The sequence below is a fragment of the Amblyomma mixtum genome, chromosome 3, assembly GCF_055824585.1.
Source record: "Amblyomma mixtum isolate Tamu chromosome 3, ASM5582458v1, whole genome shotgun sequence".
Taxonomy (NCBI): Eukaryota; Metazoa; Arthropoda; class Arachnida; order Ixodida; family Ixodidae; genus Amblyomma; species Amblyomma mixtum.
In genome coordinates, this window is record NC_143014.1 from 56,980,881 (window position 1) to 57,005,578 (window position 24,698).

Genomic DNA, 24,698 nt, shown 5'->3' on the forward strand with positions numbered 1-24,698 from the left:
AGCGTAAATAAATTAGTAGATTAGGCTATACCAACTCAGCGACTGCAATGAAGAATGCGAGGTGAAGGGAAAGAAAGTTGGACACAGAAGTAGCGGCAGAAGACGGTTTCGCCATGAGTCTTAGATCTGACTTCGGAAACGCACCTCACCCAATGGCGCAACTTGGTCCGTGTGACTCCGTCGGTTCGGATGCGGCTGCAGGAGTGCAGCTAGCGGCGAAGCCAGCAACGATCAGGAAGGCCGTCTCTGTGACCGGCCATATGCGTCCCCACTTTGTGTTGCTTCGGTCACGATTGGCGGGACGGCCAAATGAAATGGGCCACTAGAAAACACGGCCCCAGGTTTGATTTTCTTCAACGGCTGCGCCACGGCACCACAAATTATTCAGTCAGTGCGAACCGGCAGGGCATCTTCTCTTGAGCACGGTGAAGCCCACTACACGCCAGCCTATAAGACACGGCTTCCAAGACAACGTCAGAACATGGTTACGGTGGCAAGCCTGGTTACAGTCCTCACCCAATCGGAATTCAAGCGCTGGTGGCGAGCGTTCTCTGAGGGTGTGCAAACTCGGCCTGTACTTTGTAACGATTCTTTCTTTTTTTTGGAACTCAAGCTTTTGCCCCATTATCATTGGTTGCTGCCGCCCGTGTATTACGGCCTTTGGTCTCAGACAAACCAAAGTATGCCTCATGAGTCATGTGTGACACTTCTTTGTTCGAGAAACACAGCTCGAATGGGGACGTCCGTTTCGCTCGAATGATGTCCAGGCGTTCAGTTTAATTAAGATCGCTCGCTGCTGTGTACTCACTGCTAAGGCGTCCAAGAGGGCGAACGCCCATCGAGAGCGGCGAAACTGGCAGAAAGTAAACGCTTGATCTCTCTCGTCATGCTCATTCTCCGTTCTCTGAAAAAGCGCAGCAGCCATCTTCCGCCCACTAAAGCCCCTCCATAGCGTGAGCGTCGTGGAGGGGTTTTGCCTCCCACAGGGCGCTCACTCGCCAACGGCACTGAGGGGAAAGATGGCCAGCTCTGGGCCTTGTTGTGCGGCACATTTAATTCGCGTAGCGCGCAGAGCGCTAGTGAAAAGAGGGCGCGCGCCGCAGTCCTATAGCGGAGCCCCAAGTTGCCTGCCGTCACGCGACTCGCCTTTGCGTGCACCGATGAACGCGGACTCAGCAACTCGTGCTGTTCTCTTGGCAGAACTCTTTTTCTTTCGCGCCGCAGTTCTCAGGCACGATTCAGCATATGGTACGCACGCACGTTCGCACGCACGCACGCAATCTTGTTACTTCCAACTTGTCCCTCCTCTCTTCAATAAGACTAATATATTTGGAGAACTTCCCTTTACGTGAGAGCGCTACATGAATGGCCGATGCATGAACGCTGCCCAATCACGCGATATCGGATCAGAAAGGTGCCGCCATCAGCCATAAAAAACAAGAACAAGAAAGATATCTTGTGAACTTGTAACGTACAACGTGTTCTTGTCGGCGTCAAATTAGAAAATAGTATTTTGTAGCCAATATACGGCTACTCGATTTTATTGCGCGGTGCGTTTTGCATCGACCAATGAACAGCGAAAAATCGTCCGACCTATAGGCCGCAAAACGCTGGTCTTCTTATACCTCAGCTAATAGGTCGCTCTTTGCCACAAACTGGAGTGCCGTGCCGTGTGCCGGGTAGTCCGGTGATGCGCTGATTGATTCGCAGGGGCGTTGAATCCGGGAAATAAAACAAAAGAAAGGACGTACGACTCCCGGCGAATTCATTCCGACCTTTTCAGCCTTTCGCCAGGAGACAGCAATCAAGTTCGAACCAAAATAGGCACCTCATTTATTTAGGAGAAGTATGCTTTAAAGCGTTGGGCCGTTAATATAAAAGCCAAATCTCAGTCTAAATTTGGGGAGGAAGTCGAACCCGTGGCAACTGAACGAACCATTTGGAATCGGAATAGAACAGCCGCAGCACAAGACCGCCCGTCGAGAGCGGCCTCTCTTACAGCGGAATTAACTCTCGAGGCCTTTTTAGCGTTGGGCGTTTGTGCACTTCCGCACTTCCAACGATGGTAGCGTCGTTCAGGACGCACTTATAAATATTCGCATTGACATTGGCAAAATGCGATAGTATTGGCAAAACATAGCCGCGCAAGGAATATTTTGCAACGTTATCGAAAGCAATCATGACTATGTGCCGTCAAATCTTGGGGACATTTGATCGTTTAAGACGTTGTAAGTCATGTCAGTAAGCGGCCTCAAAATTACGTGCACGCTAAACGGGCGCCACAGCGCTGCATGTATTTTTTCGGCTTGTCGTTCAGACTCACGCGTTGTTGAAATTGTGATGCAGTCGTATACCAGCTCGCCCAGTTATCTGCACTGCTGCAGTATAGATAGCCTTACGAAGTGGAAAGAAACATGCGCTCAGAATCATTCTTTCTTTCATATTAGTTCAGCTGCACTTACAAAGTAGTATATTGCAGGCAACCTTAAGATTAACGGGAGCTGCACCCCTTAGTGTGATATACTACGTGGTGGTTTCAAGGTCCAGCGCAGTCGCGTAAGTCTCAGTACTGCGTGGATTATGTTAGACAGAAAAATATATAAAGAGTAGTTCGGTACAGTAGCATACGTTTGCACAGCTTGTTAATATAAACATCGTCGCAGTGCAGCGCACGAAGTTCGCGCGACACGGTGCCACCGTCCCAAACAGATCTCGACGCTCGGCCGGAAGTTGTTTTTATTAGTAAAGCGGGTGCATCATCGTTAAAGAAAACAGCCGTTCGATAAAATACCGCCGAGTTGCTTTGCAAGACCCGACGATCAAAAGCGTTCGTGGTCGTTAACATAACACGGCCGTGGGCGTACGCCGTGTCCCTGGACGCCACACGTGGCTCAGAAAGAAAAACAAATGGCGTCCAGGTGGAAACGCGGTTGGGGTGGGCAGATCCGCTGCTCCTACCCCTTCGTGTTTTGCGAGCTTGTAATCCGGAAGCGGTTCGCGCAAGTATTTACATGTAGCCACATTAACCGCGCGAGATCGCACGACTCGCGGAATGTGGCAAAAACAAAAAAAAAACATTCGAAACGCAGCCTAGCAGCAGTAGTTAGCTGGGCGTATAAAAGGAAAGTACCGCAGCATTGTTCTCTCGTGGCATTAACGACAGGCAGTGAACTTGTTCGATCCCGCAGAGTGGTGCCCCTAATCTCGCTGCGATCTGCGGGCAGTTTGGTTTGACTTTTCTTTTGTTCGTCTCTACGCCGGCGAGCGCGCGCGACTCCGCGCCCCAGCCGCAGCTATTGCAGCCGGCCTGTTTGCGTGTTATTCCTTGGCTTCCTCATTGCGGCGTTGACTAGCCTATCAAGTTGCAAGAACTCGGAGCACTGGCACACCCGGAACGGTATCCGACAGCGGCAACCGTTGTTGCTGCTGCCGCCGCCGTTGCGGAATAAACGAGAATGATCCCCGCGGGAACGCATTCGCGCAGCACTCGATCAAAGCGCGCCAAAAGGGGAAGCCCGGGCGCTGATGCCTTTATCACGCATTCTCTCGACCTCTTCCCCTCCGCCTTCCCCCTTTCCTCTTCCTACCACGAGGGGTTTTTTTTCTTTTCTTTCTTTTTGCGCTTCCCAACAACTTTGATCGCTTCACCCTATATCGCCTGCTGACCGCGCCTCTTTTTTTTTCACCTCCGCTCGCCGCGTTTGGTTGGGGAGCACAGGGGCGCTTTTGCTATTTGCATACAAACGACGCCGTGTCAGCGAGAAGCGATGATAGGCGGAAGAATTGAGCAGTCGACACTTTTTTTTATCTATTTCTTGGCATTTTCAACTGTTGTTGGGTGTTCGACTCTGTTTACGGCGCACCCTTCCGGTTGTTTCACTCTTTCAAAAACCAATCCGCGCTTTGGGCCCTGTTTCGCAAGTGTGCTTTGTTTTCGTTGTGAAATTCGTAACAGAAAACTTTACCTGGAAATGGAGCTGGCGGTTCAGCTTCGAAAATGACCGCGCTGGATGAGCTCCAAGTGAAAGCAGCGCGTGTTTTGCTGAGAATCACCCTTAAGAGAAGTGCTGAGAATGCGCCCCCTGGCCGAAGCGTTCGCCGTCTTCATCGCCACAAGCTGGCCGGCCAGAACTTTCAGCCTTCCCTTTACAACATTCACGAAAGCGAACGCCATCTGCAGGTCTGCAATGAAAATGCGCACGCAGCGTTTCGTTGTGCAGTTTGCTGGAAATTTATTTTAAGGAGGCGCCGTAGGAGACGTGTGCTCAATGTCGCAATGGGAATAAGAAACAAAAAACAAGAACAAACGATATGAAAAGGCGGATACAAAACAGCCTGTAACCAAAATAACGCTTACATATAATGTGAGTTTGCAGTTTACCAGTCCACGCACGTACCTACACACGCTACAAACACAGGGTGATTTTTTTTTAACCTTCGCAGAATTTTATTTTAAAAACTGCGAGACATACGTCTGTGTGGTCTGGTGAGCTGGACTGTACATCATGGCGGACATTATATCCCTCCTATGAATCAATAATTACACGATTAATTACCTTAAATTCACTAATAAACTTTATTATTTATGATTTTAGGGGGGCAAGGTTATATTGCGAAATTGATGGTCGTCAACATCGGAGGTTAAGCCTGTATTTAAATTTTCTTAACAAGCAATGTGGTTAGAAAGGAAGCCGGGATCCTTCAAGCTGCATTTACAGCTTTTCCCTGGCTTTCCTCGCAACTTTTGGTTGCAAAAATAAAGTTGCAACTTTGAACTTTGAAATATCGAACGTCAAAAATAAGTCTTTGAAAGCTTGTTGAGTCGTCTTTCCCGCATTACCTAACAATAAAATGACGCCGCTCCTCGTGGTAGCGTCGCTAATATCAAGTTAACTTCTTTACGTCATCAAATACGCCAAATGCGCCTATATTTGGTTCATAAGAAATGTGACAAACGCTATTTTATAAATATATAATGTAGGAAAGCCAACTCATCGAGCTTTGAAACGCGTATTTTTGCAGTTCGGTACAGTCAAGCCCACTTGTAAGGAACCTAACAATCACGGAGATTTCGTTCGTTGTATCCAATGTTCGTAGCACGTGGACTTCATTTATTACAGCCAAAAATACCACGTCTGCCAAAAGTGGCGTTTATTTCTTAACGACTGTGTCATGACCGTCTATTTCTTGTTCAAAGCAGACCCTACCACGGCGCTTTTCAGGCTCTACAGGGCGGTCATGTTCTCCAGGGCGGTCATGTTCTCCTCACCGATACCCCCGCTGGCAACAATCTGCTTTAGGAACGTGATAAGACTAATCGTCGTTGGAAGTGTACTCGACAGCTGGTGGCAGGTCGGCCACATTAATCAGATTCCTAGCGGTAGGGGATTGCTCGTACTTCGCGTACATATAGCTTGGTCGGAGCACGGCTCCGCGAGGTTGCGTCCGCACGAACGTAGTCATCCGAGGCAATATCCGGCCAGCTATGCATCAACAACGCCTTTGTACATATCTACATGCGCCTGACCATGAGTGTTTTCGACAGCGTCGTCTATTGTTCCTCGGCCCATGCAGCGACGAAATTAGCGCAGCGAATGCACTGTCTTATCTGGCGTTGCCTGCACCATCGTAGCAGCACAAGAGGTGAAGCCGACTGGGCAGGCTACGTGACTAGCGTGGCCAGCAATGTATTCAACCTTCTCAAAACACTGGAGTTAGCTAATCCCACGACCATGCACAGTAGTTTCGCTTTCGACGCTGCACCAACCAGGCGTTTGCTCTCACCTAAAATACTTTGCCCACCCGACACACAGGCAAGCAATAATTGACTTTGTGGGCCATCGGCGCGCGCTTGGCCGGCATTTACTTAAAATTTCAATGTAGCCTTTTTATTGCCTTTTTGGGTACACCCGGGCTAGAGCCGCGGGGGCTGAGAGACGCTCCTACATTTCCGCGCTTGCCAGAACCGCGAGTTTTTCAATTTCGAGGTCCAGTTTACGACGACTCCTCGTTCGCTATAACCGGGTTGTGCGGCCACAGTTGGTCGTTGTAGATGCGAGGAATTGCCATTTCCTGGATGCATATTTTGATGGTAGCACCGCACTCGTTCCTATAAGCGAGCGTTGCTATATCTGCGGCCGTTAAAAGTGGGCTTGAATGTTTTTCGGAATACATTGATGATTAAGAAAATTTAAGAACACAGCTCGCCTTCGATGCTATAGGCATCTCACTAGTCGCAGGTTCGCAGCGTCAGACTACACAATGGTATAGTTATTTAGCGTCACAAGTACACCTGCGCTTAAATCTGCCATTTATTCAATCGTTGTTAGACTTATAGTCACGTATTTGAGGCAGATACAAAGCATCTTGTTTTCCAACAGCTGGTCGCTAATCTCGCTGCAGCACTATACGACGCCTTTGGTTTTTCTTCTGCACAAATTGTACTCTTCCCAAGCACTGCAGCTATCTTCAAGGTAACGCGCACGAAATTCGTCTAGTGCTAGCATTTGCATTGACTGATTTCGCAATTTCCCCATTTTTTCCAATTTTTGAATTCCGGAACAATTCAACACGGAACTAAGAAAATGTTTATTTATCTAGAAGTACGAACTTTTTCTTACGGTAACAGGTTGAACCAGCGCCTCCTATATACTTTCTGTGCCTGGGCGAACGCTCTCCTCAGGCCGTCGGGCGCTGGCTCTGCCGCCGCTCGCGGCTGCCGCAAGGAGGCGCTGTGTGAGTAGAATACGTCGCGCGCGGCGGGTGCCTCCATGCCCGCGCTCATCGAGGGTACGAGTAGCTCGGCTACTGCTGATCGGCCGCGCGGAGTACGATTCTTGTTTCTTTTTCAAGGATCAAGCTGGGCGCACTTCTGCCGTGTCATATTCAGCTGCAGGGCCAACCATTACGTTCGTGAAGAACGTTTATTGGTGGTTCGTGCTTCACGATATCAACAACACGACGCAGCACATACACCAACATTTTCCGGATGCTCGCCAATTCGACGGCAGTGCTGATCCGCGGCTTGAATGGCTTGAAGTCACTTTCCCTATGTATTTAGAAGGGCTAAAAAAAGATCTGGGCATACCCGTGAATTTCTCACAGACGAAACCTATCAGGCAATTCTGATCACTACCTATTCTACAGTGGCGTGTGTCAAATATCTGCAATCTGCAATCTTATGTGGGCGGTTACATTGCACGAGTTGTTGGCGAGCATATGGATTGCGAGAACTGCCTTACTTTGTGTACGAAGCCGGTTAGCAACCAGCCACTCCTTCAGTTCACCCGCAGCCAAGACCGAGGTGGGCTGCTCTACCCGTCAGATCAACTTCTCTTCGTTCTCGACACATTAAGAGCTTTTGCTGACCGCACCCTGCAGGACGATCAGACCTTGAAAAAGCCTGTCACTACATTAGTAGAGTACGCTGTCCCAGCCCTTTGTGCTTCAATGTTGCCGAAGTGCAAGAGCGATGGCATCAACGAGCTCATGAACCTTACATCGGTTCGTTTCCTGAGGCCGCTTCTCTGCAACTACGCATTCAATGTCAGTGACAAGCATGACGTAGTTAAACATTTCACTAAAAAGCCCCTTTCGCGAAAGTACGCGATGCTCTGAGGATGGCGTACGTTTTACTGCCGTGTAGAAGTTAGCCTCCACAATAAATACTTCTTTTTTCGAGTTTGAGTAAGTGTTGACTCACAACGCACTTATATTGAATATATGAACCTCTATATCTGCGCAGCGTTATGCGCATGCAGATGATGCAGCGTCTCACGTTACATAGCTGGTGGCACTGACAGCAGGGCGCATTCTTCGCGCGTACCATACACGCTCAAGTTGAGCGTCAACGATGCGACTCGAGACACCATGCAGTCTTGCAGGAAGTGCGCGGCAGATCAAATGATGAAACCAGTTGGCAAAGCTCCGCATTTTCTGGCGCCAACTCTGGCTTCGGTGGCGACAATGGTAACTCTCAAAAACTTTACGAAGGAAACGCGGGCTCAGGTACCGCTTTGGAAGCAGTCTAACGGCTTTACGTGCTACTTACATGAGTAAACAACAGCACGCGACGGAGCTCTTTCAGAGCCCAAACTTTCAGTATTAGCTGCTGCCAAGCACTGCTTTCAAATAGAGACCCTCAGACAAGCGAACTTAAAGGTGACAGAACAATTTTCCACGCAGTGGATTTAAGCAGGCGCGCGCTGTCATACCAGCGCAGCAGACGACGCGCGAGCGCATTGCACAGCAGTAGCCGCGAAAGACACGACTAAAATGGTCCGGTTACCCTTAGCGACAAGTGCTTCTGAGCTCCCTTTTAAAAAAAGTTTTGATTGTACTTGAACCAACATGAATGCAGCCGAAAACTCAACGACAGTACAACTGCGAACGGTCTGCGTTTCTATGAGCGACGGAGCGACGGCGCGGCGGTGATCCTACTCCGGTGGCGGCGCGTGGCGGCGAAAGGCCGTACTAGCCCCGACGGCGGGCTCCCATTGTTCGCCTCTCGTTCTCCCAGGCACAGAAAGTATAGAGGAGGCGCTGGTTGAACCGACCAATACAGGAGGAAAGTTTCAGCGGCACGCTCATACTCGATCTTGTCTCATTATCGTCCTGAAGAGTGTCCTAGTTGGCACGCGTATCTTCTTTTCCAAGTTTTTCAGAAGAAAACTATACCGTTTCTTGCAAATCTTAAGGACCATTCCTTTGTGTCGTCGAATTTTTTTCATCACGTAGAAAAATGTAATCAAAAACAAAAACTGGTCACGGGGCCTCGATTAAAGTCATTATCTGAACACATGTAATATTGCCGCAAAACAGCTAGTGCAGTGGATCCCAGCACTTCCTCAAAAGTAGGCGTGCATCTAAAGAATAGTCACTTGTGTATGTGTGTATGTATATATAAGTATACGCTTCGTTAAAGGAAACATATTTATTGGACTCGACGATACTCCTGTAAGCAGTCAAGTAATTCATGCTCTCGCAACCTATATATATATATATATATAAGATAAAAGGGCCATTTTTCTTACCTGCACTGTCTACACTGGTGTAGCAAGTGTATAACGAAATCATAATTCACTGGCTACACTAGTAGTGTAGGTAAAAAAAAAGGCCCTAAAGTCACCAGAAATTGAAAAACATAACAGAATGTAATTCACGACGTTTCGACTGGAAAACCAGCCTTTTTCGAGTGTCGAAAAAGGCTGGTCCTCCAGCTGAAACGTCGTGAATTAAATCCTGTTATGTTTTTTTCAATTTCTGGTGACTTTGTCTTATATTGATCAATCACCTGCCAAGAATTCATTTTTGATATATATATATCAAAAATGATTTCTTGGCAGGTGATATATATATATATATATATATATATATATATATATATATATATATATATATATATATATATATATATATATATAATTTAATTGGTGACCGTATACAGGCTGTATACAGGCCGTATACAGGCTCTGACCACATCTTTCCATGCTGTCGTATGCCCATAGTTATGTAGCTCATTGAGGTGTAATGTTTCTTTTTTCTCTTTTAATACTTGCTGTACATGCCAGTTGTAGAGTGGGAAGAGTGGGTTCATGCCCAGTGATTGCGTTTCCACAGTTGTTGCTGAACCTGAAACTTCCCCGGTGACGTGTACGGTTGTTGTCCTCTTTGGTCTCGAAGTTCAATGCCCCGGCAAACTTGGCATGGAAAAGGTCCTGGATAGGCGTCACGCCAAGCGGAGAAGCGCGCCTAAATCGATAACGGCAACACGGGCGTGTTCCGGCTCGACAGGCCGTTCTCATGGACACCTAGGTGAGGAATCGCTTTCACGTAGGGACAGCAAGCTAAATGGAAAGGGCTTGTCGACCTCTTTTACTTTATTACTGAAGTTGCCCGACTCGCAATGGCTCTTTTGCAACTGTTGTTCACAAAATGGGCCCCATTCTCACTTTTAGTTCGATACTATAGTCCCCCCTACCCGTCCCTCCATCATTAGCGCGTCAATATATCCCGCATTTGGGAACGTTTTGGTTTGTTTTCACGGTCACATCACGAAGTTCTGCCGCTGCATTTCTTTCATTTCAGGTCTTTTTTGTTTTTTTGTTTCCTGCGGGCGTTGTCTACTCACACTCGCGTAACGAGGTAGTGTTCTGTATGTTTAAACTCTTTAAGAGTAGGGCATTGGAGACTGGAGACATTAGGAAAAAAAAAGCGAAATGAAAAAAAAGTAAGATACTTCCTTCTTAATTGTTTTTCCGCATTGAATGTCATGCTGGTTGTGCACGTATAGTCACGATTAGTCCACCACCTTGGTCAATTCTCAATCCTGCCTCATCGGCGTTTTGTTTCATGCCTAAGTATTTTAGTGAAATATTCTTTTCCTTGCCTCGGTTGTAAAAAGAAACGAAAAATTTTCTCAACAATGCGCTCCACAAGCACAAAAAAAGATGCTACCGGCACTCAGACGGGATGATCTGTCTCCGTCATGGTCAGTGTAAAGGCTGCGCTCCTGCCGCGAGCCGCTGGGCGCGCGACCGTGTGTTCCCGCGAGCCACCGCCGTCGCATCCCGCGATTCTCAGCCTCCGGGAATACTGGCCCGGCGTTTTTCGAGAGAAAGCTCTGGAGACGTTTTAAGCGTTCTCAATATGGCTCGGCCGCTGCGCTACGCCGCTATCGAAGTGTCATATGCCGACTTCTGCATATTCGTTCCTTTCGTTTTTTTTTTTTGCCTCCCTCTTTAGCTCTATTAAGCCCCACGACTCGTCCGCGCTCACATCTCCGACAGGTACACATTCAGACCAGCATTTCACAGCAAAATTAGTACTTTGCATTTAGGCACTTAAAATTTTTTAAAAAAAAAAGGCAGTACAGTCGGCATTGATCTTGTGTGTAGTGCCCGAACGCCGCACTGCCTTGCAAACAAAGCGGCATCTACCCGCAGTTGCAGTTGCAAGGTTTTGAAGGTAACGCCTGCGTGAAAGCAGAGCTACATAAACTAATGAACGAGGTGTGCAGAAGCTGATTCGATTAATTCCATCAGCAGCTGTCTAATTTCTATTTTAGCCGCCAGCTGCTCATTGGTCGATTAGGCGCTATGCATAAGTGTGACGCCGACTGTACAGACGGTTGTACGTTACTTGCAGCATATAAAGTTGCGCCATTGGGATTTTTCTCTTTTCTTTACCCTTCAGATAATACTTGCTGTGTCTGTTGTTAGGTTCCGCAATACGACTCATTAAGGTAGTATGGAAACTAAGATAAAGAAGTACCTTAGTTTTGTGCGGCACGACGCTTTGTGTTGCTACGGGCGTTATACAATGGGTCGTCTCTGCGCTGCCAAAGGCGCAGCTCGCCGACCCCGCTCAATGCGGCGTCGAATTACCGCCGTTTTTGTTTCTAGCAAACAAGCAAGTGCGTTTGGAAGAGAACGGGCTGTATAAAAGCCAGAACAGGGACCCTGAAAACGGCGCCAGCCCCACGCGAGGTGCGGGCGCTAACGAGCCAGCGGTTTTTAATTTCAATTACATTATTCCAGGCCCGCGATAATGTGGCGGTGGCACACGTGGCATGGAGGCAGGCATTCGATGCGCGGAAAGCCGCGCGCACGGTTCAAATTGCCGGGCTATTCATTTCCCCCATTTTAATTTGGAACGCGTCGATGGTGCCAATAACTAGTTTCGAGTCTTTCTCTCCTTCGGTGCCAGCGCCAAAGGCCACTCTTTTCCCTTTCTTGCCACAGACTCGCCTAACGCTTTTTTTTTTTTTGCTTCATGATTTTCAGTAAGACCTTCGAAGACAGTGCAAGTAAGCCCGCTTTCAACTGTGGAGGAAATGGCGCGATTCTTTCTACGGGCATCGGTTCTGGATGGTCCCGCATGTTGACGTGTGTGCGCACATGAGCTCTAAGCAAACGCTACTGCTGTGCCAGCGATACGTTCGGTGACACATGCGGGCTGTTTGGCAGCTAGCTTCCTCCATACTTGAGAGTGGTAAAGGCCATCGGATGCACTGAATGCTTTAGTTTTCTGGATTTATAGCGCAAACTCGTGCCGCTTCGGCGGTTAGGTGTTGCGTGAATTTTTGCTTCTCTCACTGTTAGTTTGAAAGTTTTATTCCCGCGTCCCGGGGACGGTATTTGCACAGAGGCGGAAGCCGACAGCGCACGTCTGGAGATTAGGTATATATGCTCGCGTTTGAGAACACCTGTGGGCGCTCCTCGACATGCAGCGATGGCGACGACGGAGGGATAGACGGACAAGGCAGTGAACGTCTAACCTTCTTTGTGGACGCAGTGGCTTACACTGCGTCTTCTTCAGCAGATTTAAAGCACTGCCAGGATTCATTCGGTTCATCCACTACGGCAACGAGCGGCGACGTGGTAATTATCCGTTTTCTTGGAGTTTGGCCGTACTTACAATGTGCACACACATCAAGTAAATGACGGTAATAATATCCCGAACACAACACAGAGTGGAGACGTATTATATAAGGGATGTAAATCTACATTCATAATGGTGGAAAACACAGCGAGCTGGCAGAGACACAAAAGGAACACACAGCACGCGCAGACTCGCAAATGAGGGTTTAATAGAAAGGCGAGTGTATACATACAGGGAAATCCACCGGAAACTGCGCACGTCAGAACCGCGTGGTAAAAAGTTTCAACCGCGTGGCACCAAAAGTTAGACAATAAAAAGTCACTAATAAGGAGCAAAGGGTAGCCGGTTGGCTAAGGACACATGAATTCCATACCCAACAATTCTGAACAAAAGCATTTTTGAGTGGTAAGCCGTTTATGAACGCAGTTTATTCATGTAATGTAAGATTTCACTATATCAATTAATATATCCGCTGATCAAACGACGGCAATCTTGCATTTTTTTTTTCTATTGACATTTCTGCTATCGTCAAAATCGTTCCCTATTGTTTTCTATGGCAGACTTAACTGTTCGATGCGATTGATGGAAACACTTTAAAAGAAAAATTTTGCTACATATCAGAAGGACGTACCATTGCCTTCAATATTTCCATAACAGTATCTTACAATTTTTCACTTTTAAAATTTTTTATCCAAGAATGTTTGACGTGCTTATCCGACAGGGCTACTGAAGGCCGACTGACGCATGCAGCGGTTTACACTTTTCCCAATATAAAAGGCTTCCATACTATCTCACCTGTCACGTGGTTCTGATGACGGAACAAAACAGCGGTACCGCGAAAGAGTGCCGTGCATTTATGTTTACGGCAGTATACTGTTATACGCAGTAGCCGCACTTTCACACATTAGGGCTGTTTTCCACCATTATTGATCTGCACCAACAAGCCCAAACTTTTGCTTCGTTATATGTAAAGCTACGCCAACTTCGCTGTGTGTGCCTGTATCTGCGTGCGTGCTTGCGCTCCAACGCACTGAGATATCAGGGTCCTTACTCGCAGCTGTGAATCGGCGCATTGGGGATGTGTATGAATATACTGACACCTCTCTGCTGCCTTCATCGTTCTTCTTCTTCTTCTTCTTCACCATACAAAAATGGCACATACCCACGCGGGGGGATTGGCCAAGGTACGGTGGTGAATGCCAAGGGGGGGGGGGGGGGGGGAAGCGGGAAAAAAGCGAAGTAAAATAGTGAATGTTTGAAATTAGAAAATATGTATGCAATAATACCCTTCTTTCTTCTTCTCTCCCTCGTCGACAGAGCTGAGTAGTAAGCCAGGTAATCATAGCTCAAACCTACTTGTCCGCCTTTGTGCATTCTCTTCCTTGAGCTACCAGCCCCACTGACTTCAAACTGTCTTGTACGATACCTCCAATGCGACATGTGAGCGCCAAGAAACAAAAGTTGAAAAACTGCTCGCTTTTGTAAATTTGTTTCTCACTCTTGGCTTGTTTCTATGTGTAATGGGTGCTTGGAATTCAAGAATTCGTTGAAGGTACAGCGGGGGACACTTAAGCTTCTCCTTAAGGGTGTGACGCAATAGCGCTAAAGCGGTACATACAGAATTTCGAACGCAAACAAACGATGTGGCTTGTTTCATTGGGACGTAAGGAGATGCCTTCTAGCAAATTTCAGTAGCAGGCGTTGAATGAATGAAACATAATTAAAACATGCTTTTGAATGTTGTGCGAGTCGTCATTTCCACCCGCACCGAGTGACGTCAAGGTGCACTTGCCAAACTTATTGTGATGTCACCGAACCTAGCGGTTGCTCCCAGCAGTACCCAGTGTTTGCCGGCGACGCTGACGTCATTAGGAATGTGGTAGTCCAGGTTGGCCGGTCCACCGTGACGTCAAGGTGTTGCACTTCAGCGCTGCAGCCGACCAATACCGAAATTGCCGACGCGAGATAGTTTGTAATTAATTATAAACGCTGCGCACTGTTTTGTTGATCTCAGTTTCATTATCACTAGGCACAGGCCTTTTTCAAGGCAAAAAAAAAAACAGACACTAAAAAAATTTGTGTCTGTGAACCCTTTAATGGGTTCCCCTTCAGTGGTTGCGTATCGCTTCACAGACACTGACACTGTTTTCGCTTTTTATTTCTTTTATTTTTATACTTATTTTTTTAATCCGAAGACACACACAAGGCCTCCCTTTAACCGAGCCGTACGAATGTTCCTCAGTGATCGAGAAGTAGTGTTCACGACCAAGGGGCAACAGTTCGATCGTCCCTGTTCAATAATTTTTCTTTTAGGCGCAATTACTTTCCTTTCTTCAGAGGCACAACGTCATGGCAGTGGAATGACGTCACGACCCTATAGACCGATCAGAAATTGTGTAGTGTCGTCTGTATGAGCACAGAACGTTGCAGCAGATTTTACTGCAGTTAGAAATAATGCAAATAGACAATGCCGTCTTAAAGAAGCTCTGAAAGGGACTCTCAATGAAGATTGGGTATGCCTGGGATATTAAAGGAAGCTGCTTCACGAATATAATCAGGCAAGAATGTTCTAATGAGTTTTGCAGAAGCTCAGCTATCTGTAGTTAAAATTTTAATTTCAGCGTCTTCACCCCTTTCCCTATCCTCTAGTCCCTCTTTGCACGCTGAAAGATCGCGCTCCTCCGCTGGCAGACGAGCGCGTGAATTCCCGGGGGGGGGGGGGGGGGGGGGGGGGGGGGGGGGGGCGAGGCGGAGCTTTCTGACCCTTCGGAGCGACGCTGCTGGCTGGTCGCGGCCATGGTAGCTGCGCGGCGCCTGAAAGAATCTAACCAATAGTCAACGCTGAATTATGCAGAATTACGCAAGGGCGTGCAACAGAGCATGAGAAAAGTCGTCGGAAAGCACTCGCCTACTTTCGAGCGCAATGTGGGCTCTTTGCTGCGTGTAGATGCATATTACTGAAGCGAAAGGTTCACTCTCCGAGCTGCAACTTACAAGATCAACAAGGTTGCACTTTGACCTGGAGTCAGGCTTCACACGTCTGAATTCATGCCACGTGACTGGCAACAGCTGGAGCCGAGCACGGCCTGCGCCGAGCCTCCGCCGTACCACGTGACATGACCATGTGATTAACGGGCAGTCGTCAGGAGCCGCCACGATCGCTGAACAACCAGCGCCATCTAGCGGGCAGGCGGGGAACATATCGCAGGATTGCTCTGCCGTAGCAGACGGCATGGCAGCCTTGCGCGAGGCTGGTAGAATGGCGGTGGAAAGCGTGCCGATAGTTATATCGGCGGCATTTCGCGATTTGGACGATTTGAATTCCTTCTTCCGAGGAGCGAACTTGAAAAAGGGCAAGCTTTTGCTTGAAGCCGGTCACGTGCACAACGTGAAAGAGCTCGTGCTTTCAAGCGGCTCCGAAATAAGGGGGAAATGCATGGCGCAGACCCGTGCTACACGGGCGTTTCGAATGCCTTCCAACCGAATGTCATTCGACTCGACTGCCGAACTAACGCTGCTACACGAAGTTTTTCAACGGCATTCGGTTCAGATGACATTCGAGTCGACGGAGCTCCGCGGAGACATTCCAGATTTCTGCCTTCGAAACGCGAACACAGCCCGAAGCGACCAATAGCCGTCGCTGCCGCCGTCGCTTCGCCCCGCCCACAGCCGCGCGACTGCTTTCGGCTCTGTGGCTGTTCATTTCGATACCCGCTACTCGCTTTTTTCTGCTGTTTGTTTAGCAAATAGTTCATGTTCCGTCTAAGTGAGTGCTTGCAGATAATAGTACACCAACGAACATTTACCGCGTGTGCATGAAATTTCCCCAGGAGTGCGCCGATGAGGACGACTGTACTCATGCTGCTGTTTACATCGCTGCGTATGAACAGCTTGTACTGGTTTGCAAGACATAAAACGAAATATGCGCTTTAGTTCTATTAAATAATCTTCTCTCTTCTGTACCGGTTGTACCCGTGCCTGTTTACGCAGTGCGACAATCTGTGGGAAGCGCCGACACGATCGCTCGCCTGAGAAACACTTGACAGCCGGGTTGTTGACATCGCGTAGGACCGGCGCTTCTCGCTAATTTTCCCGGCTTCCTCCGACATGCCCCGTACTTTATTTTAAACTACTTTATCCAGAAGCATGTTTGGTGACCGTTCGAGTTAACTGAAATGGCTTAACTCGATACCCACAAGCTAGCGACGGCGACGACTGCTGCTGGCCGTAAAGCACTGCTCGGCAGCCCGAGTCACACCGCCGCTTCCCGTTCATCGTATGCGCGTCCTGCGATGTAAGCAATAGTTGATTTCATGTCACTCTTGTCAAAACTACACTCGTTGACCATTTGCATTCGCTAAAACTTGTGAATTCGTTCTTCACAATCACCGATCCAACCCTGCAGGCTCGCCAGTCGTCGCTGAAGGGAACGGAGTCGTCGTCGACTGAAATTAATTTGGCAAGTGGTTGTCGCTAGTGAGTGTCCATGTGTGCACATGTGAAATATAGGCGCTCGTTTCGCTTATTTCCAATCCGCATAATGTATAAGCGCGCATGTATTCGCACCGTCACCTCATCAGCGCGTTTTCGCTCAGCCGCCGAACTCCCGAGAGCATGAACGCTGACCGTCCGCTGATCGGACTCGTCGGTGTCGTTTAGCCAAAAAACATGTGCCACTACAATAATATTATAATAAACTAGATAGTTCACTATAATCACATGCTGCTGTTCACCGTGATAGTGCCGTTGTCGGACTAGCCTGACCGTAGTCGTCGTTGTACACTGAAAACGAGCTGAGAATTTCGAATGCGTTTGGAAGGTGCCGTGTAGCACCGCGGGAGTCCGTCGAGTTCGAATGCCATTCTAAGTCTCGACTGCCATTCGACTCAGATGTCATTCGAAAGTACCCGTGTAGAACAGGTATAATCAACGCGCCGCCGAAGAGCGTGGAGATCGAGGTAAGCTACGTCTGTTCATCGCTTGTATTTTTCTGGCTCGCATCTCATTGTTATTTCAGATTGACAACAGCAGGAGAATCATTCGTATCTGACCCCGGCATTCTTCGCAAAAAGAGTACGCAGCCCAGTCGCGGCGATCAGGTAGCATGCGGAGCTGACTGCCAATGCGTGCGACGGCGAGCGTATCCTGTCTCCGCTGCGCTGCTCGCCGCGAGAGGCGCCTCCGTCGGCGCCGGAGTTACGTTCGCCCGTTGCCTATAGAGCGCGCCTCTTCGCGCTCGTTTCAGTCGTAGCCGTTGGCGGCGACTCCGCGGAGCGATGGAGGCCGGTGTTTCGCTCGTCTCATTAGGTATAACTGAGTTAAACCTCAACCATTTTTTGGCCCTGGTGCCCGTGACAACACAACGCAGTGATTAAGCGAGTTTATGTACTCTCCTCAGAAGGTTTTTCAGAGCCCCTTTAAATTTCCAACAAAATTAGCTGATGATAGCACAAATAATCGTCTGTTTTTCAACTCAGCCACGCAGAAATAAGTTAAATATTTTTTTAAACGTCGCATTTCATTTTCCCCCGCAGTGAAGAACTGCACGCCCACTGTTCGTCACTCCATCTTGGCAAGTTCTGCTCTGATTCAGTGTCACTAACACGACACCGGACACGCAGTCTCGTCTGCCGGAATTGCGGCATTTTAGCTGGAGCACCTCAGGAGTCGGGAATGCACCTCACTCGGTTTAACGCAGTAGAATTTTTATTTAGACTCCAACATCCTATCTCGAGGCAATGCAATAGCTTCTCGTTACGCTGTCGCCCTTTTGCCCTTCTCGGCATTTCCATTCGCTTTTGTTGAGAATGCATGCGCCGTGCAACAACAGCTCGCAGAACACGGCGTTCATCAGGTACAGCGCACAGCCTGGTTCCTGCCACTTATTAATAACTTGCTTGCTTCATTACTGCCCCAATGTTTCAAAGAATTTCGCACATAGGGAGAAAGCAGTCGAAATGAACAGGAGAAATGAAAAGCAAGTCGCATACTTAGGATGTGCAATGCTGCAGGAGACTGAATCCCTGCACGTACAAAGACGCAAAGTGGGGCGGCAAATGTAATGCCACGAAATCTGCTACCATCAGCACGGTATTCGTCTAGACGAAAAAAAGTAGGATTAAATCGGGCGAACTTTTCTGCGCTCGTAAATAAAATGGCCACGACCTTTTGAAGATCACGTAGAATACAGAAGTTGCGAGGCTTAGCATAGCACAATTCTACGACAAAAAGAAAACGATTCAGGAGCAATACCGACAAAATGCGAGAGTTAGCTGGAGAAGGCTCGGAAGTTGGGGGTTTCTGCGCGTGCACAGAAAACTTGGTGTCGAAATAGCTTCACGTTCACATGCGACGCCGTCGCTCGAGTGTCTGACGCTATAACAAGTGGCAGATTTATCAGCGCAAAATAAAAGAAAAATGCTTTTTTTTCTGTTTTTCAGAAAACATTTCTTATGCAGACCAGGAGGAGAGTAATGAGGCGGCGCGAGAGCTTTGCGGAACGCCAGATGTTGCACTTCTAGAAGATGAAGCACCGCTTCGGGCGAAAGCAGACTGAAACCATTTTTTAAGGAACAGTGACAGCCGCGCGGAAAGGCGATCAATACCGCATTGATCCGACTTCATTTGATTAATGCCGATAAGGAACTTCACATTTAGTTAACGGGGTGATGCCATTATACCAGCAGCAAGGGTTGTTATCGTCCGGATAGCTCGCGTGCCGCAATGTGGAGCTGACAACGGCAAGATTCGTTTTCAATGAGTTGGCAGGTCTAGAAGCATTAGGAAAGAGAAACGCGTGCAGTGCATTGCTTCACCGCTGCTAACTGGAAACTGTAAGGCACAATTTTTCAAAGGTTAGCCAAGTCGCACGACGCTGACTCGGTGCATGCTCTCTACGCATATTTTTAATGCATACAGTGTCTAGATTTGCGAGGTTCTGAGTTGACCCAGGTGAATTATAAATGAAAGAAGTTAGGCAGTTTCGTTGATGCCTCTCATGCTTGTTCGCCACCTGCAGAAGTAGTCAAGCATTACCGTTCCACAGCACAAAACGACAGTACGTCAGAGCAGTAGTTATACGGTTCTGTGACATGCGGCGAGTCTACTTTTAATGCGTTTCGCGCCAAAAGCAATGTATAGGAGCTTACATTGCAAGAAGCGCGCAGAGTTTTGTAGCTTTTGAACAGCGTTTGTCCGCATTATTATTAAACTTCTAGCGCTCGAAACGCGCCCCGAAAAGAACTAAATAATCGCAGAATTTGTTGGCACTCTCTAAATTATGGGCACGCAGTCGGAAAACCCGAACTCGCTACTCAGACTTGCTCCTGACTAAGCTCTTAATCTGGCAGTATAGAACGCGACCGCTAGTAATTTCGTCCGTAGCGTGTTTGTAGACCTGTCGACGGCGTGTATCAGAAACGAGTTCAGATGATCCTCCCTTCATCGCTTTGAGCAGCCTTGCACGGGCGCCGGAAAACATTTTACGGTCGCCGCAACGCCCACGCATGTGTCGCAGCTGGGCGAGCTCGGTCAATAGTGACGTGCTATTTCCAGCGACGGTCCGCGGTCTCCGCTTTATGCCATGAATTTCGAGCCACACGCGAGCCTTCCGCGAGAACGCGCGCTGGGCACTCGACGAGAGGGATGCGCCGCTCTTCGACGCTGTACACAGACGGACGCACTAAATGCTCACACCCGGCCGACGTCGCGCGCGAGACCGACCAGTCGAGAGCCGCAAAAAGAAACAAAAAAAAGCGAGGAAAAGCGCGCTGGTAGGAAAAGCCCGGCGACGTACTACGCCACACATACACGCCCGATTCGCGGTTCACGACGCGGGAAGGATGCGCGTCTCCCATTATATAATCAATAGCAGCGCGCGCGCGAGTACGCCTACGGCGTAGAGAGACACGGTCCGCTTCCGGAATTTGATGTCCGCTTGGTGCGGCTGAACGAGTTCGCGATCAAAGGGAGAGCGAGCGTGCGCTGTGTCGCCGTCGTCATCGTCTCGCGCGGCTGTGCGTTCACGCGCCTCGTCGTTCCGAAGCCAGCGCGGCCGGCCGCCGCTGGCTGCGGCCTGCGGCGTCTGATCAATGCGCGCCCCACGACGCCCCCCCTTGCCCTTTCCTTCATTTCTTTTCTCTTCGGAAACGGCTCCTTCCCGTTTCAACGCGGACCGGATTCGGAAATTAACGTCCGACCCGGCGAAATTGAAATCGAAGCGGCCCCGTTCGCGCGAACCGCACCTTTGGGGCGACGGGTCCTGGCGGACAGCGGGAATTCCTTCGCCCGCCGCCCAAACGGGAATATGAGGAGAGAAAAAAAAACACAAGAGTGGAGGGAATGGGGAGGAGGATGTGAAGAGAAAACAAAAATAAATGAAGAAACGCACACTCTTCCTTGGATTTGCGCGTACGCACCAAGTTTATAATTACTTACGCTCAGAACTGACATGAGCCGTCTTTAAATGCGCACGGGCGAGGTCCATCTTTGCCCGAGACGAATTTAGTGTTCAACAAGTGCGTTCTCAGTTGTTTCGGTGCTGGGAAGGAATTTCGGGATGGCGTTCGTTCCTATTCTCGCGGCGACACGTAGCTTCCTGATGGAGATGTCGAGCGCATGAGCGCACCGTACTGAGGGTGCTTAGTTTAATTACTCGCTGCGCTGCTGTAAGCAGTCGCCGGGCTGACCAACCCGAGCATCATGAGACCCCCTAAATGTTCACAGCGCCGCTGACTGCGCTCATCGCACTCCCTGCTGTATAGCATGACTTAGGCATGCAGGTTGTGCGCTCATGAAGTATGATCGCAACTGCTCATGCCATTAGTGTTAGTGAAACGAGTCAAAGAAGAATAAGAAACAGGCATTTGGGACAAAGAACTAACAGGGAACTGTCCAAAGTCGGCTCCGGTTATCATTCAAGCGAAGTGGGAGTGGCCGATAACGCAGAAAAGCCCTACGACTCTTCCCGTCCTCTTCTGTACGGTTAACTTGCCCAAATTTAAACGGTGCTTATCACTGGCGATTTAAGAGGCCGAAATTGTCGCTTCATTATGCTCGGCTCGATTTTGAGGGTCATATTCTAATGCGACAGATCTGTAAAGGTGAACTTTGTGAGTACGGGGTCAAATTTAAAAGCTTTGCGCGGACCCTATAACTTACCAATAATTTTTAAAACTTACAGCTAGCAACCGATAAAGGCGACACCTCATCGCGCCTTCTTAGCTGCCTTTCCCTCTCTGACGCAGAGCGGGGAATCTGGACGAACCTTCTTGTTATGCGCCCGCAAGGGACGTGGGCGGAGCGGGGCAGTCGGAGTGGGGCGCATTCCCGACCTGTTTACTTAATTTTTTTTTTTCTAGCACGCCGTCGTGTATGAGTTGAGGGGAGGGGGAAGAGGAGCATCATTTTTAATCGCCATTATCTTTGGTGTTAATGGAGCTAGCTTAAAAGCTTTTGCTTTGCGATGACGAGTGATGGAATACCGATCGCTCGTGCGCTTTCCCTAACCTGAGTAAATATCGTTTCGTGGTCTCTTTGAAACTCAATCATCGAATTAGCCGGAACACGGAAGGCTTCGGCCCTAACAGCTAACTGTATGCTAGTCACTTGATGAGCGAAGTTTGGATGCAAATTTGTAGCCACTGCTCGTTTGCTTCTGTTACAATAACGGACACGCGCTAACATCGGGTCGCTTCATGTTTTGGCATGCTGGAAAATAAACTCGAAATGGATTCATTACTTCCCCGTAACATTACAGTGACTGACTACTTCATCATCCCCGTAATGAAGCTATGTACGATTTGAAATCGAAGTTCATATATATTAGGGTTATGGACGTCGGGCGCTTCGTATAGTATCGAAATGTGCTAACTAATAGTTATCGTCAGTTACTAAGTAAATATACAACATGCAGAAAATCTCCCCGTATTCTTGCTGTTCCAATTGCGCTGAAATGTATAAAGACGCACAGTGTCCGGGTATTTTTAGAATCTCGTGGAAACTCGTCAAAGCTAAGCCAAGCTCTTTAGCATTAAACTGTAAGCTTTAAGAACTCTTGCAATATTATTGGAGTTTACCTGTTCATTAACGTGTATAATTAGCGAGCTCAATAATAAATTATATAGCTATTAAAATCTTGAGATATATTTCGCCCCAGAAGTTGTGACATAGAATATTCCAATATACTTGCTTTCTAAAAATCAAAAATTATTTTCCCACGCCAAAACTGGATTCCAAGCATAACGTTGACCGGCGTGATTGCCTTGATTGAAGCTCTTGCGCGTCTATCATTGTCATCGCAACAAGGTATACGATTCTGCGAATCCAGTGCTTCCGAAGCCTGTTGTTCGCTTTGAATTAAGAGTACAGTTACGGTGCGGTAGGCAGTCGTTGTGAGCAAGCAATTATTTTACTTCCCATTTATAAAGCGAACGGATATAAGATAGTAACAACTTTTTCTTAACACCTTTTGTGAGTTCATTCGTTTAAGATCACGCTTTATGCTGGAATATTCTATTTCTTTTTCCGACAGGGTGACGTACTCAGGATGACCAATTATACACTGCCTTCACCAAATGAAGACATCGAGAGAACAGTCTGTGTCAGCCCCCTAAAGATCGCCTTCCAAGTTAAAGGTTTCAGAGAGAGAAAAGTGCCACATTGACTGGCAACGTTGTAGGTGCACTGACACGGATCGCTTGCTTTTATGCACAGTTTCAGGATCAGTACCGATCCATATTACACGGATCGAAAAAATGGTTGTATTAGCCCCAATTTGCATGGCCCATCACGACTTTTGCCGCCTCTTGTATATTCCGTTTACTCTCTTTTTTAAGGGTTTTTGAGTCGTGTGAGACCTTCATCTTAGTATTTACTACAGTTTTTGTCGATCAGGTCTGTACGCGTTCCTGGCAGGAGCTTCAAATATAAAGCTGTTTTAATTGGGAAGATGCCGCGCCACTTAGGCGAAAGCCGACGTGTTAGCTGCATTGTGCAAGATGCGTGAGGTCAGTCTTTCTATCCTCACTCATTTCTTTCTTCCTTCCTTCTTTCCCTTCCTTTATTCTTGTTTCCTTCACTCCTTTCGACCTCCGTATTTCCTTGCTTGCTTCATTTTTAAGCGTGGAATGCTTTTAGCTCCGTTCTCGGCAAACTCGGTCGAACATCGTCCAAAAGCCGCGGCGAACCAGAGGTAGAACACGAAGCGAACTTTCGGAAACTTTCCGTCCGAATGGTTACCAGCTTGGCGCACGCTTACGCAACCGGCGCGCTATCACTGCGAAGACCAGGTTGTCTGGGCCAGCGTGTAGCGTAGCAAGTCCATCTCCTCATCGCTCGCATGCCGGGACGCCCGCCGACGTGTAAGTGATTCAGATATAAAGGAGGCAGGGCACCAATAAAAGAGAAGAATAAGGGCGATGGAGAGGGGGTGATCCTGGGTGCGCGGTTTCTCCCCCTAGCGGCTCCGTTGATGTTATGGCTGTGTTTGGCAGTTGCGAAACCATGAAACGAGGTTCTGTTTGACTGACTCGAGACAAACCAAGCTTACAGTCCTGTGTCGTTCAATCGTGAGCGCATGATCGTGAGAGCGTGCGCTCCCGGCTCGTTTTGCGCTTCAGCGAGTTAGGCAGCAGAGGTTCTTTGTGATGTGGTGTGGCATGGCCTGGGCGAGGCAAATTTCAAGAATGCGGCTAGCACCTCCCATAACCCATCCTAGACAGTGGTACACCACTTCTGCAAAGTAATTCATCCTTACACCTACTCTAGCTGACGAGAGAGACTGCACTTTTCTTTCTTTAATTCCTCCTTTTTTTTTTTTTTGTCGCACTTTCTTTCTGCTCTATCTTTTTCCTTCTTATTTTTAGTGCGAAAGAAATACATCACCAGCTAAGCTGAAAAACTCGGGGTATGTGTGAAGCCTCAACCTTTGACATTCAGCGGTGCAGGCCTTGCGCAGCTGCTCCGTCAACAAGCAGAACCCCCCCCCCACACACACACTGCCAAACTTAATTCTTTCTTCGCTTATTCCTTTCGTTCGTTCTTTTTCTCTTTCTTCCTTTCTTTCTTCTTTAGCGAAACTCCAGTAGACGGGAAGCTTACTGAGGGGAATGTCGAGCACTGAGCATCGATGAACGACTGCCACTGTCGTAGACCAGTGTCAATATCCTGCGCAAAGAACTTGGCAGCAGTGATAAAATTCTGGAAGCTTACCGAGTGAGAGCGCCAAAAGAAACAATGCTAATAAAGACAAAGTTGATCACACTACGGCCATAATTACAAATGCAATAACTAAAACACAAATGCGCATTACGAACAAT

The 24,698-nt window shown here is 48.2% G+C and overlaps 1 protein-coding gene across 3 annotated transcripts in view; it reads left to right on the plus strand.

The window, feature by feature from the left end:
• LOC149350274 (uncharacterized) overlaps nucleotides 1-24,698 on the plus strand; it is a 297,408-nt gene that overhangs the window by 246,114 nt on the left and 26,596 nt on the right. The window contains exon 1 of one of the 3 annotated variants that reach the window (XM_089579278.1): nucleotides 9,726-9,813. The exons of the other annotated variants lie outside the window; for them this stretch is intronic. The gene's annotated coding sequence lies outside the window, so the exon portion shown is untranslated. Of the gene's footprint in view, nucleotides 1-9,725; nucleotides 9,814-24,698 lie in introns of those variants that run through there. 3 annotated transcript variants of the gene reach the window in all.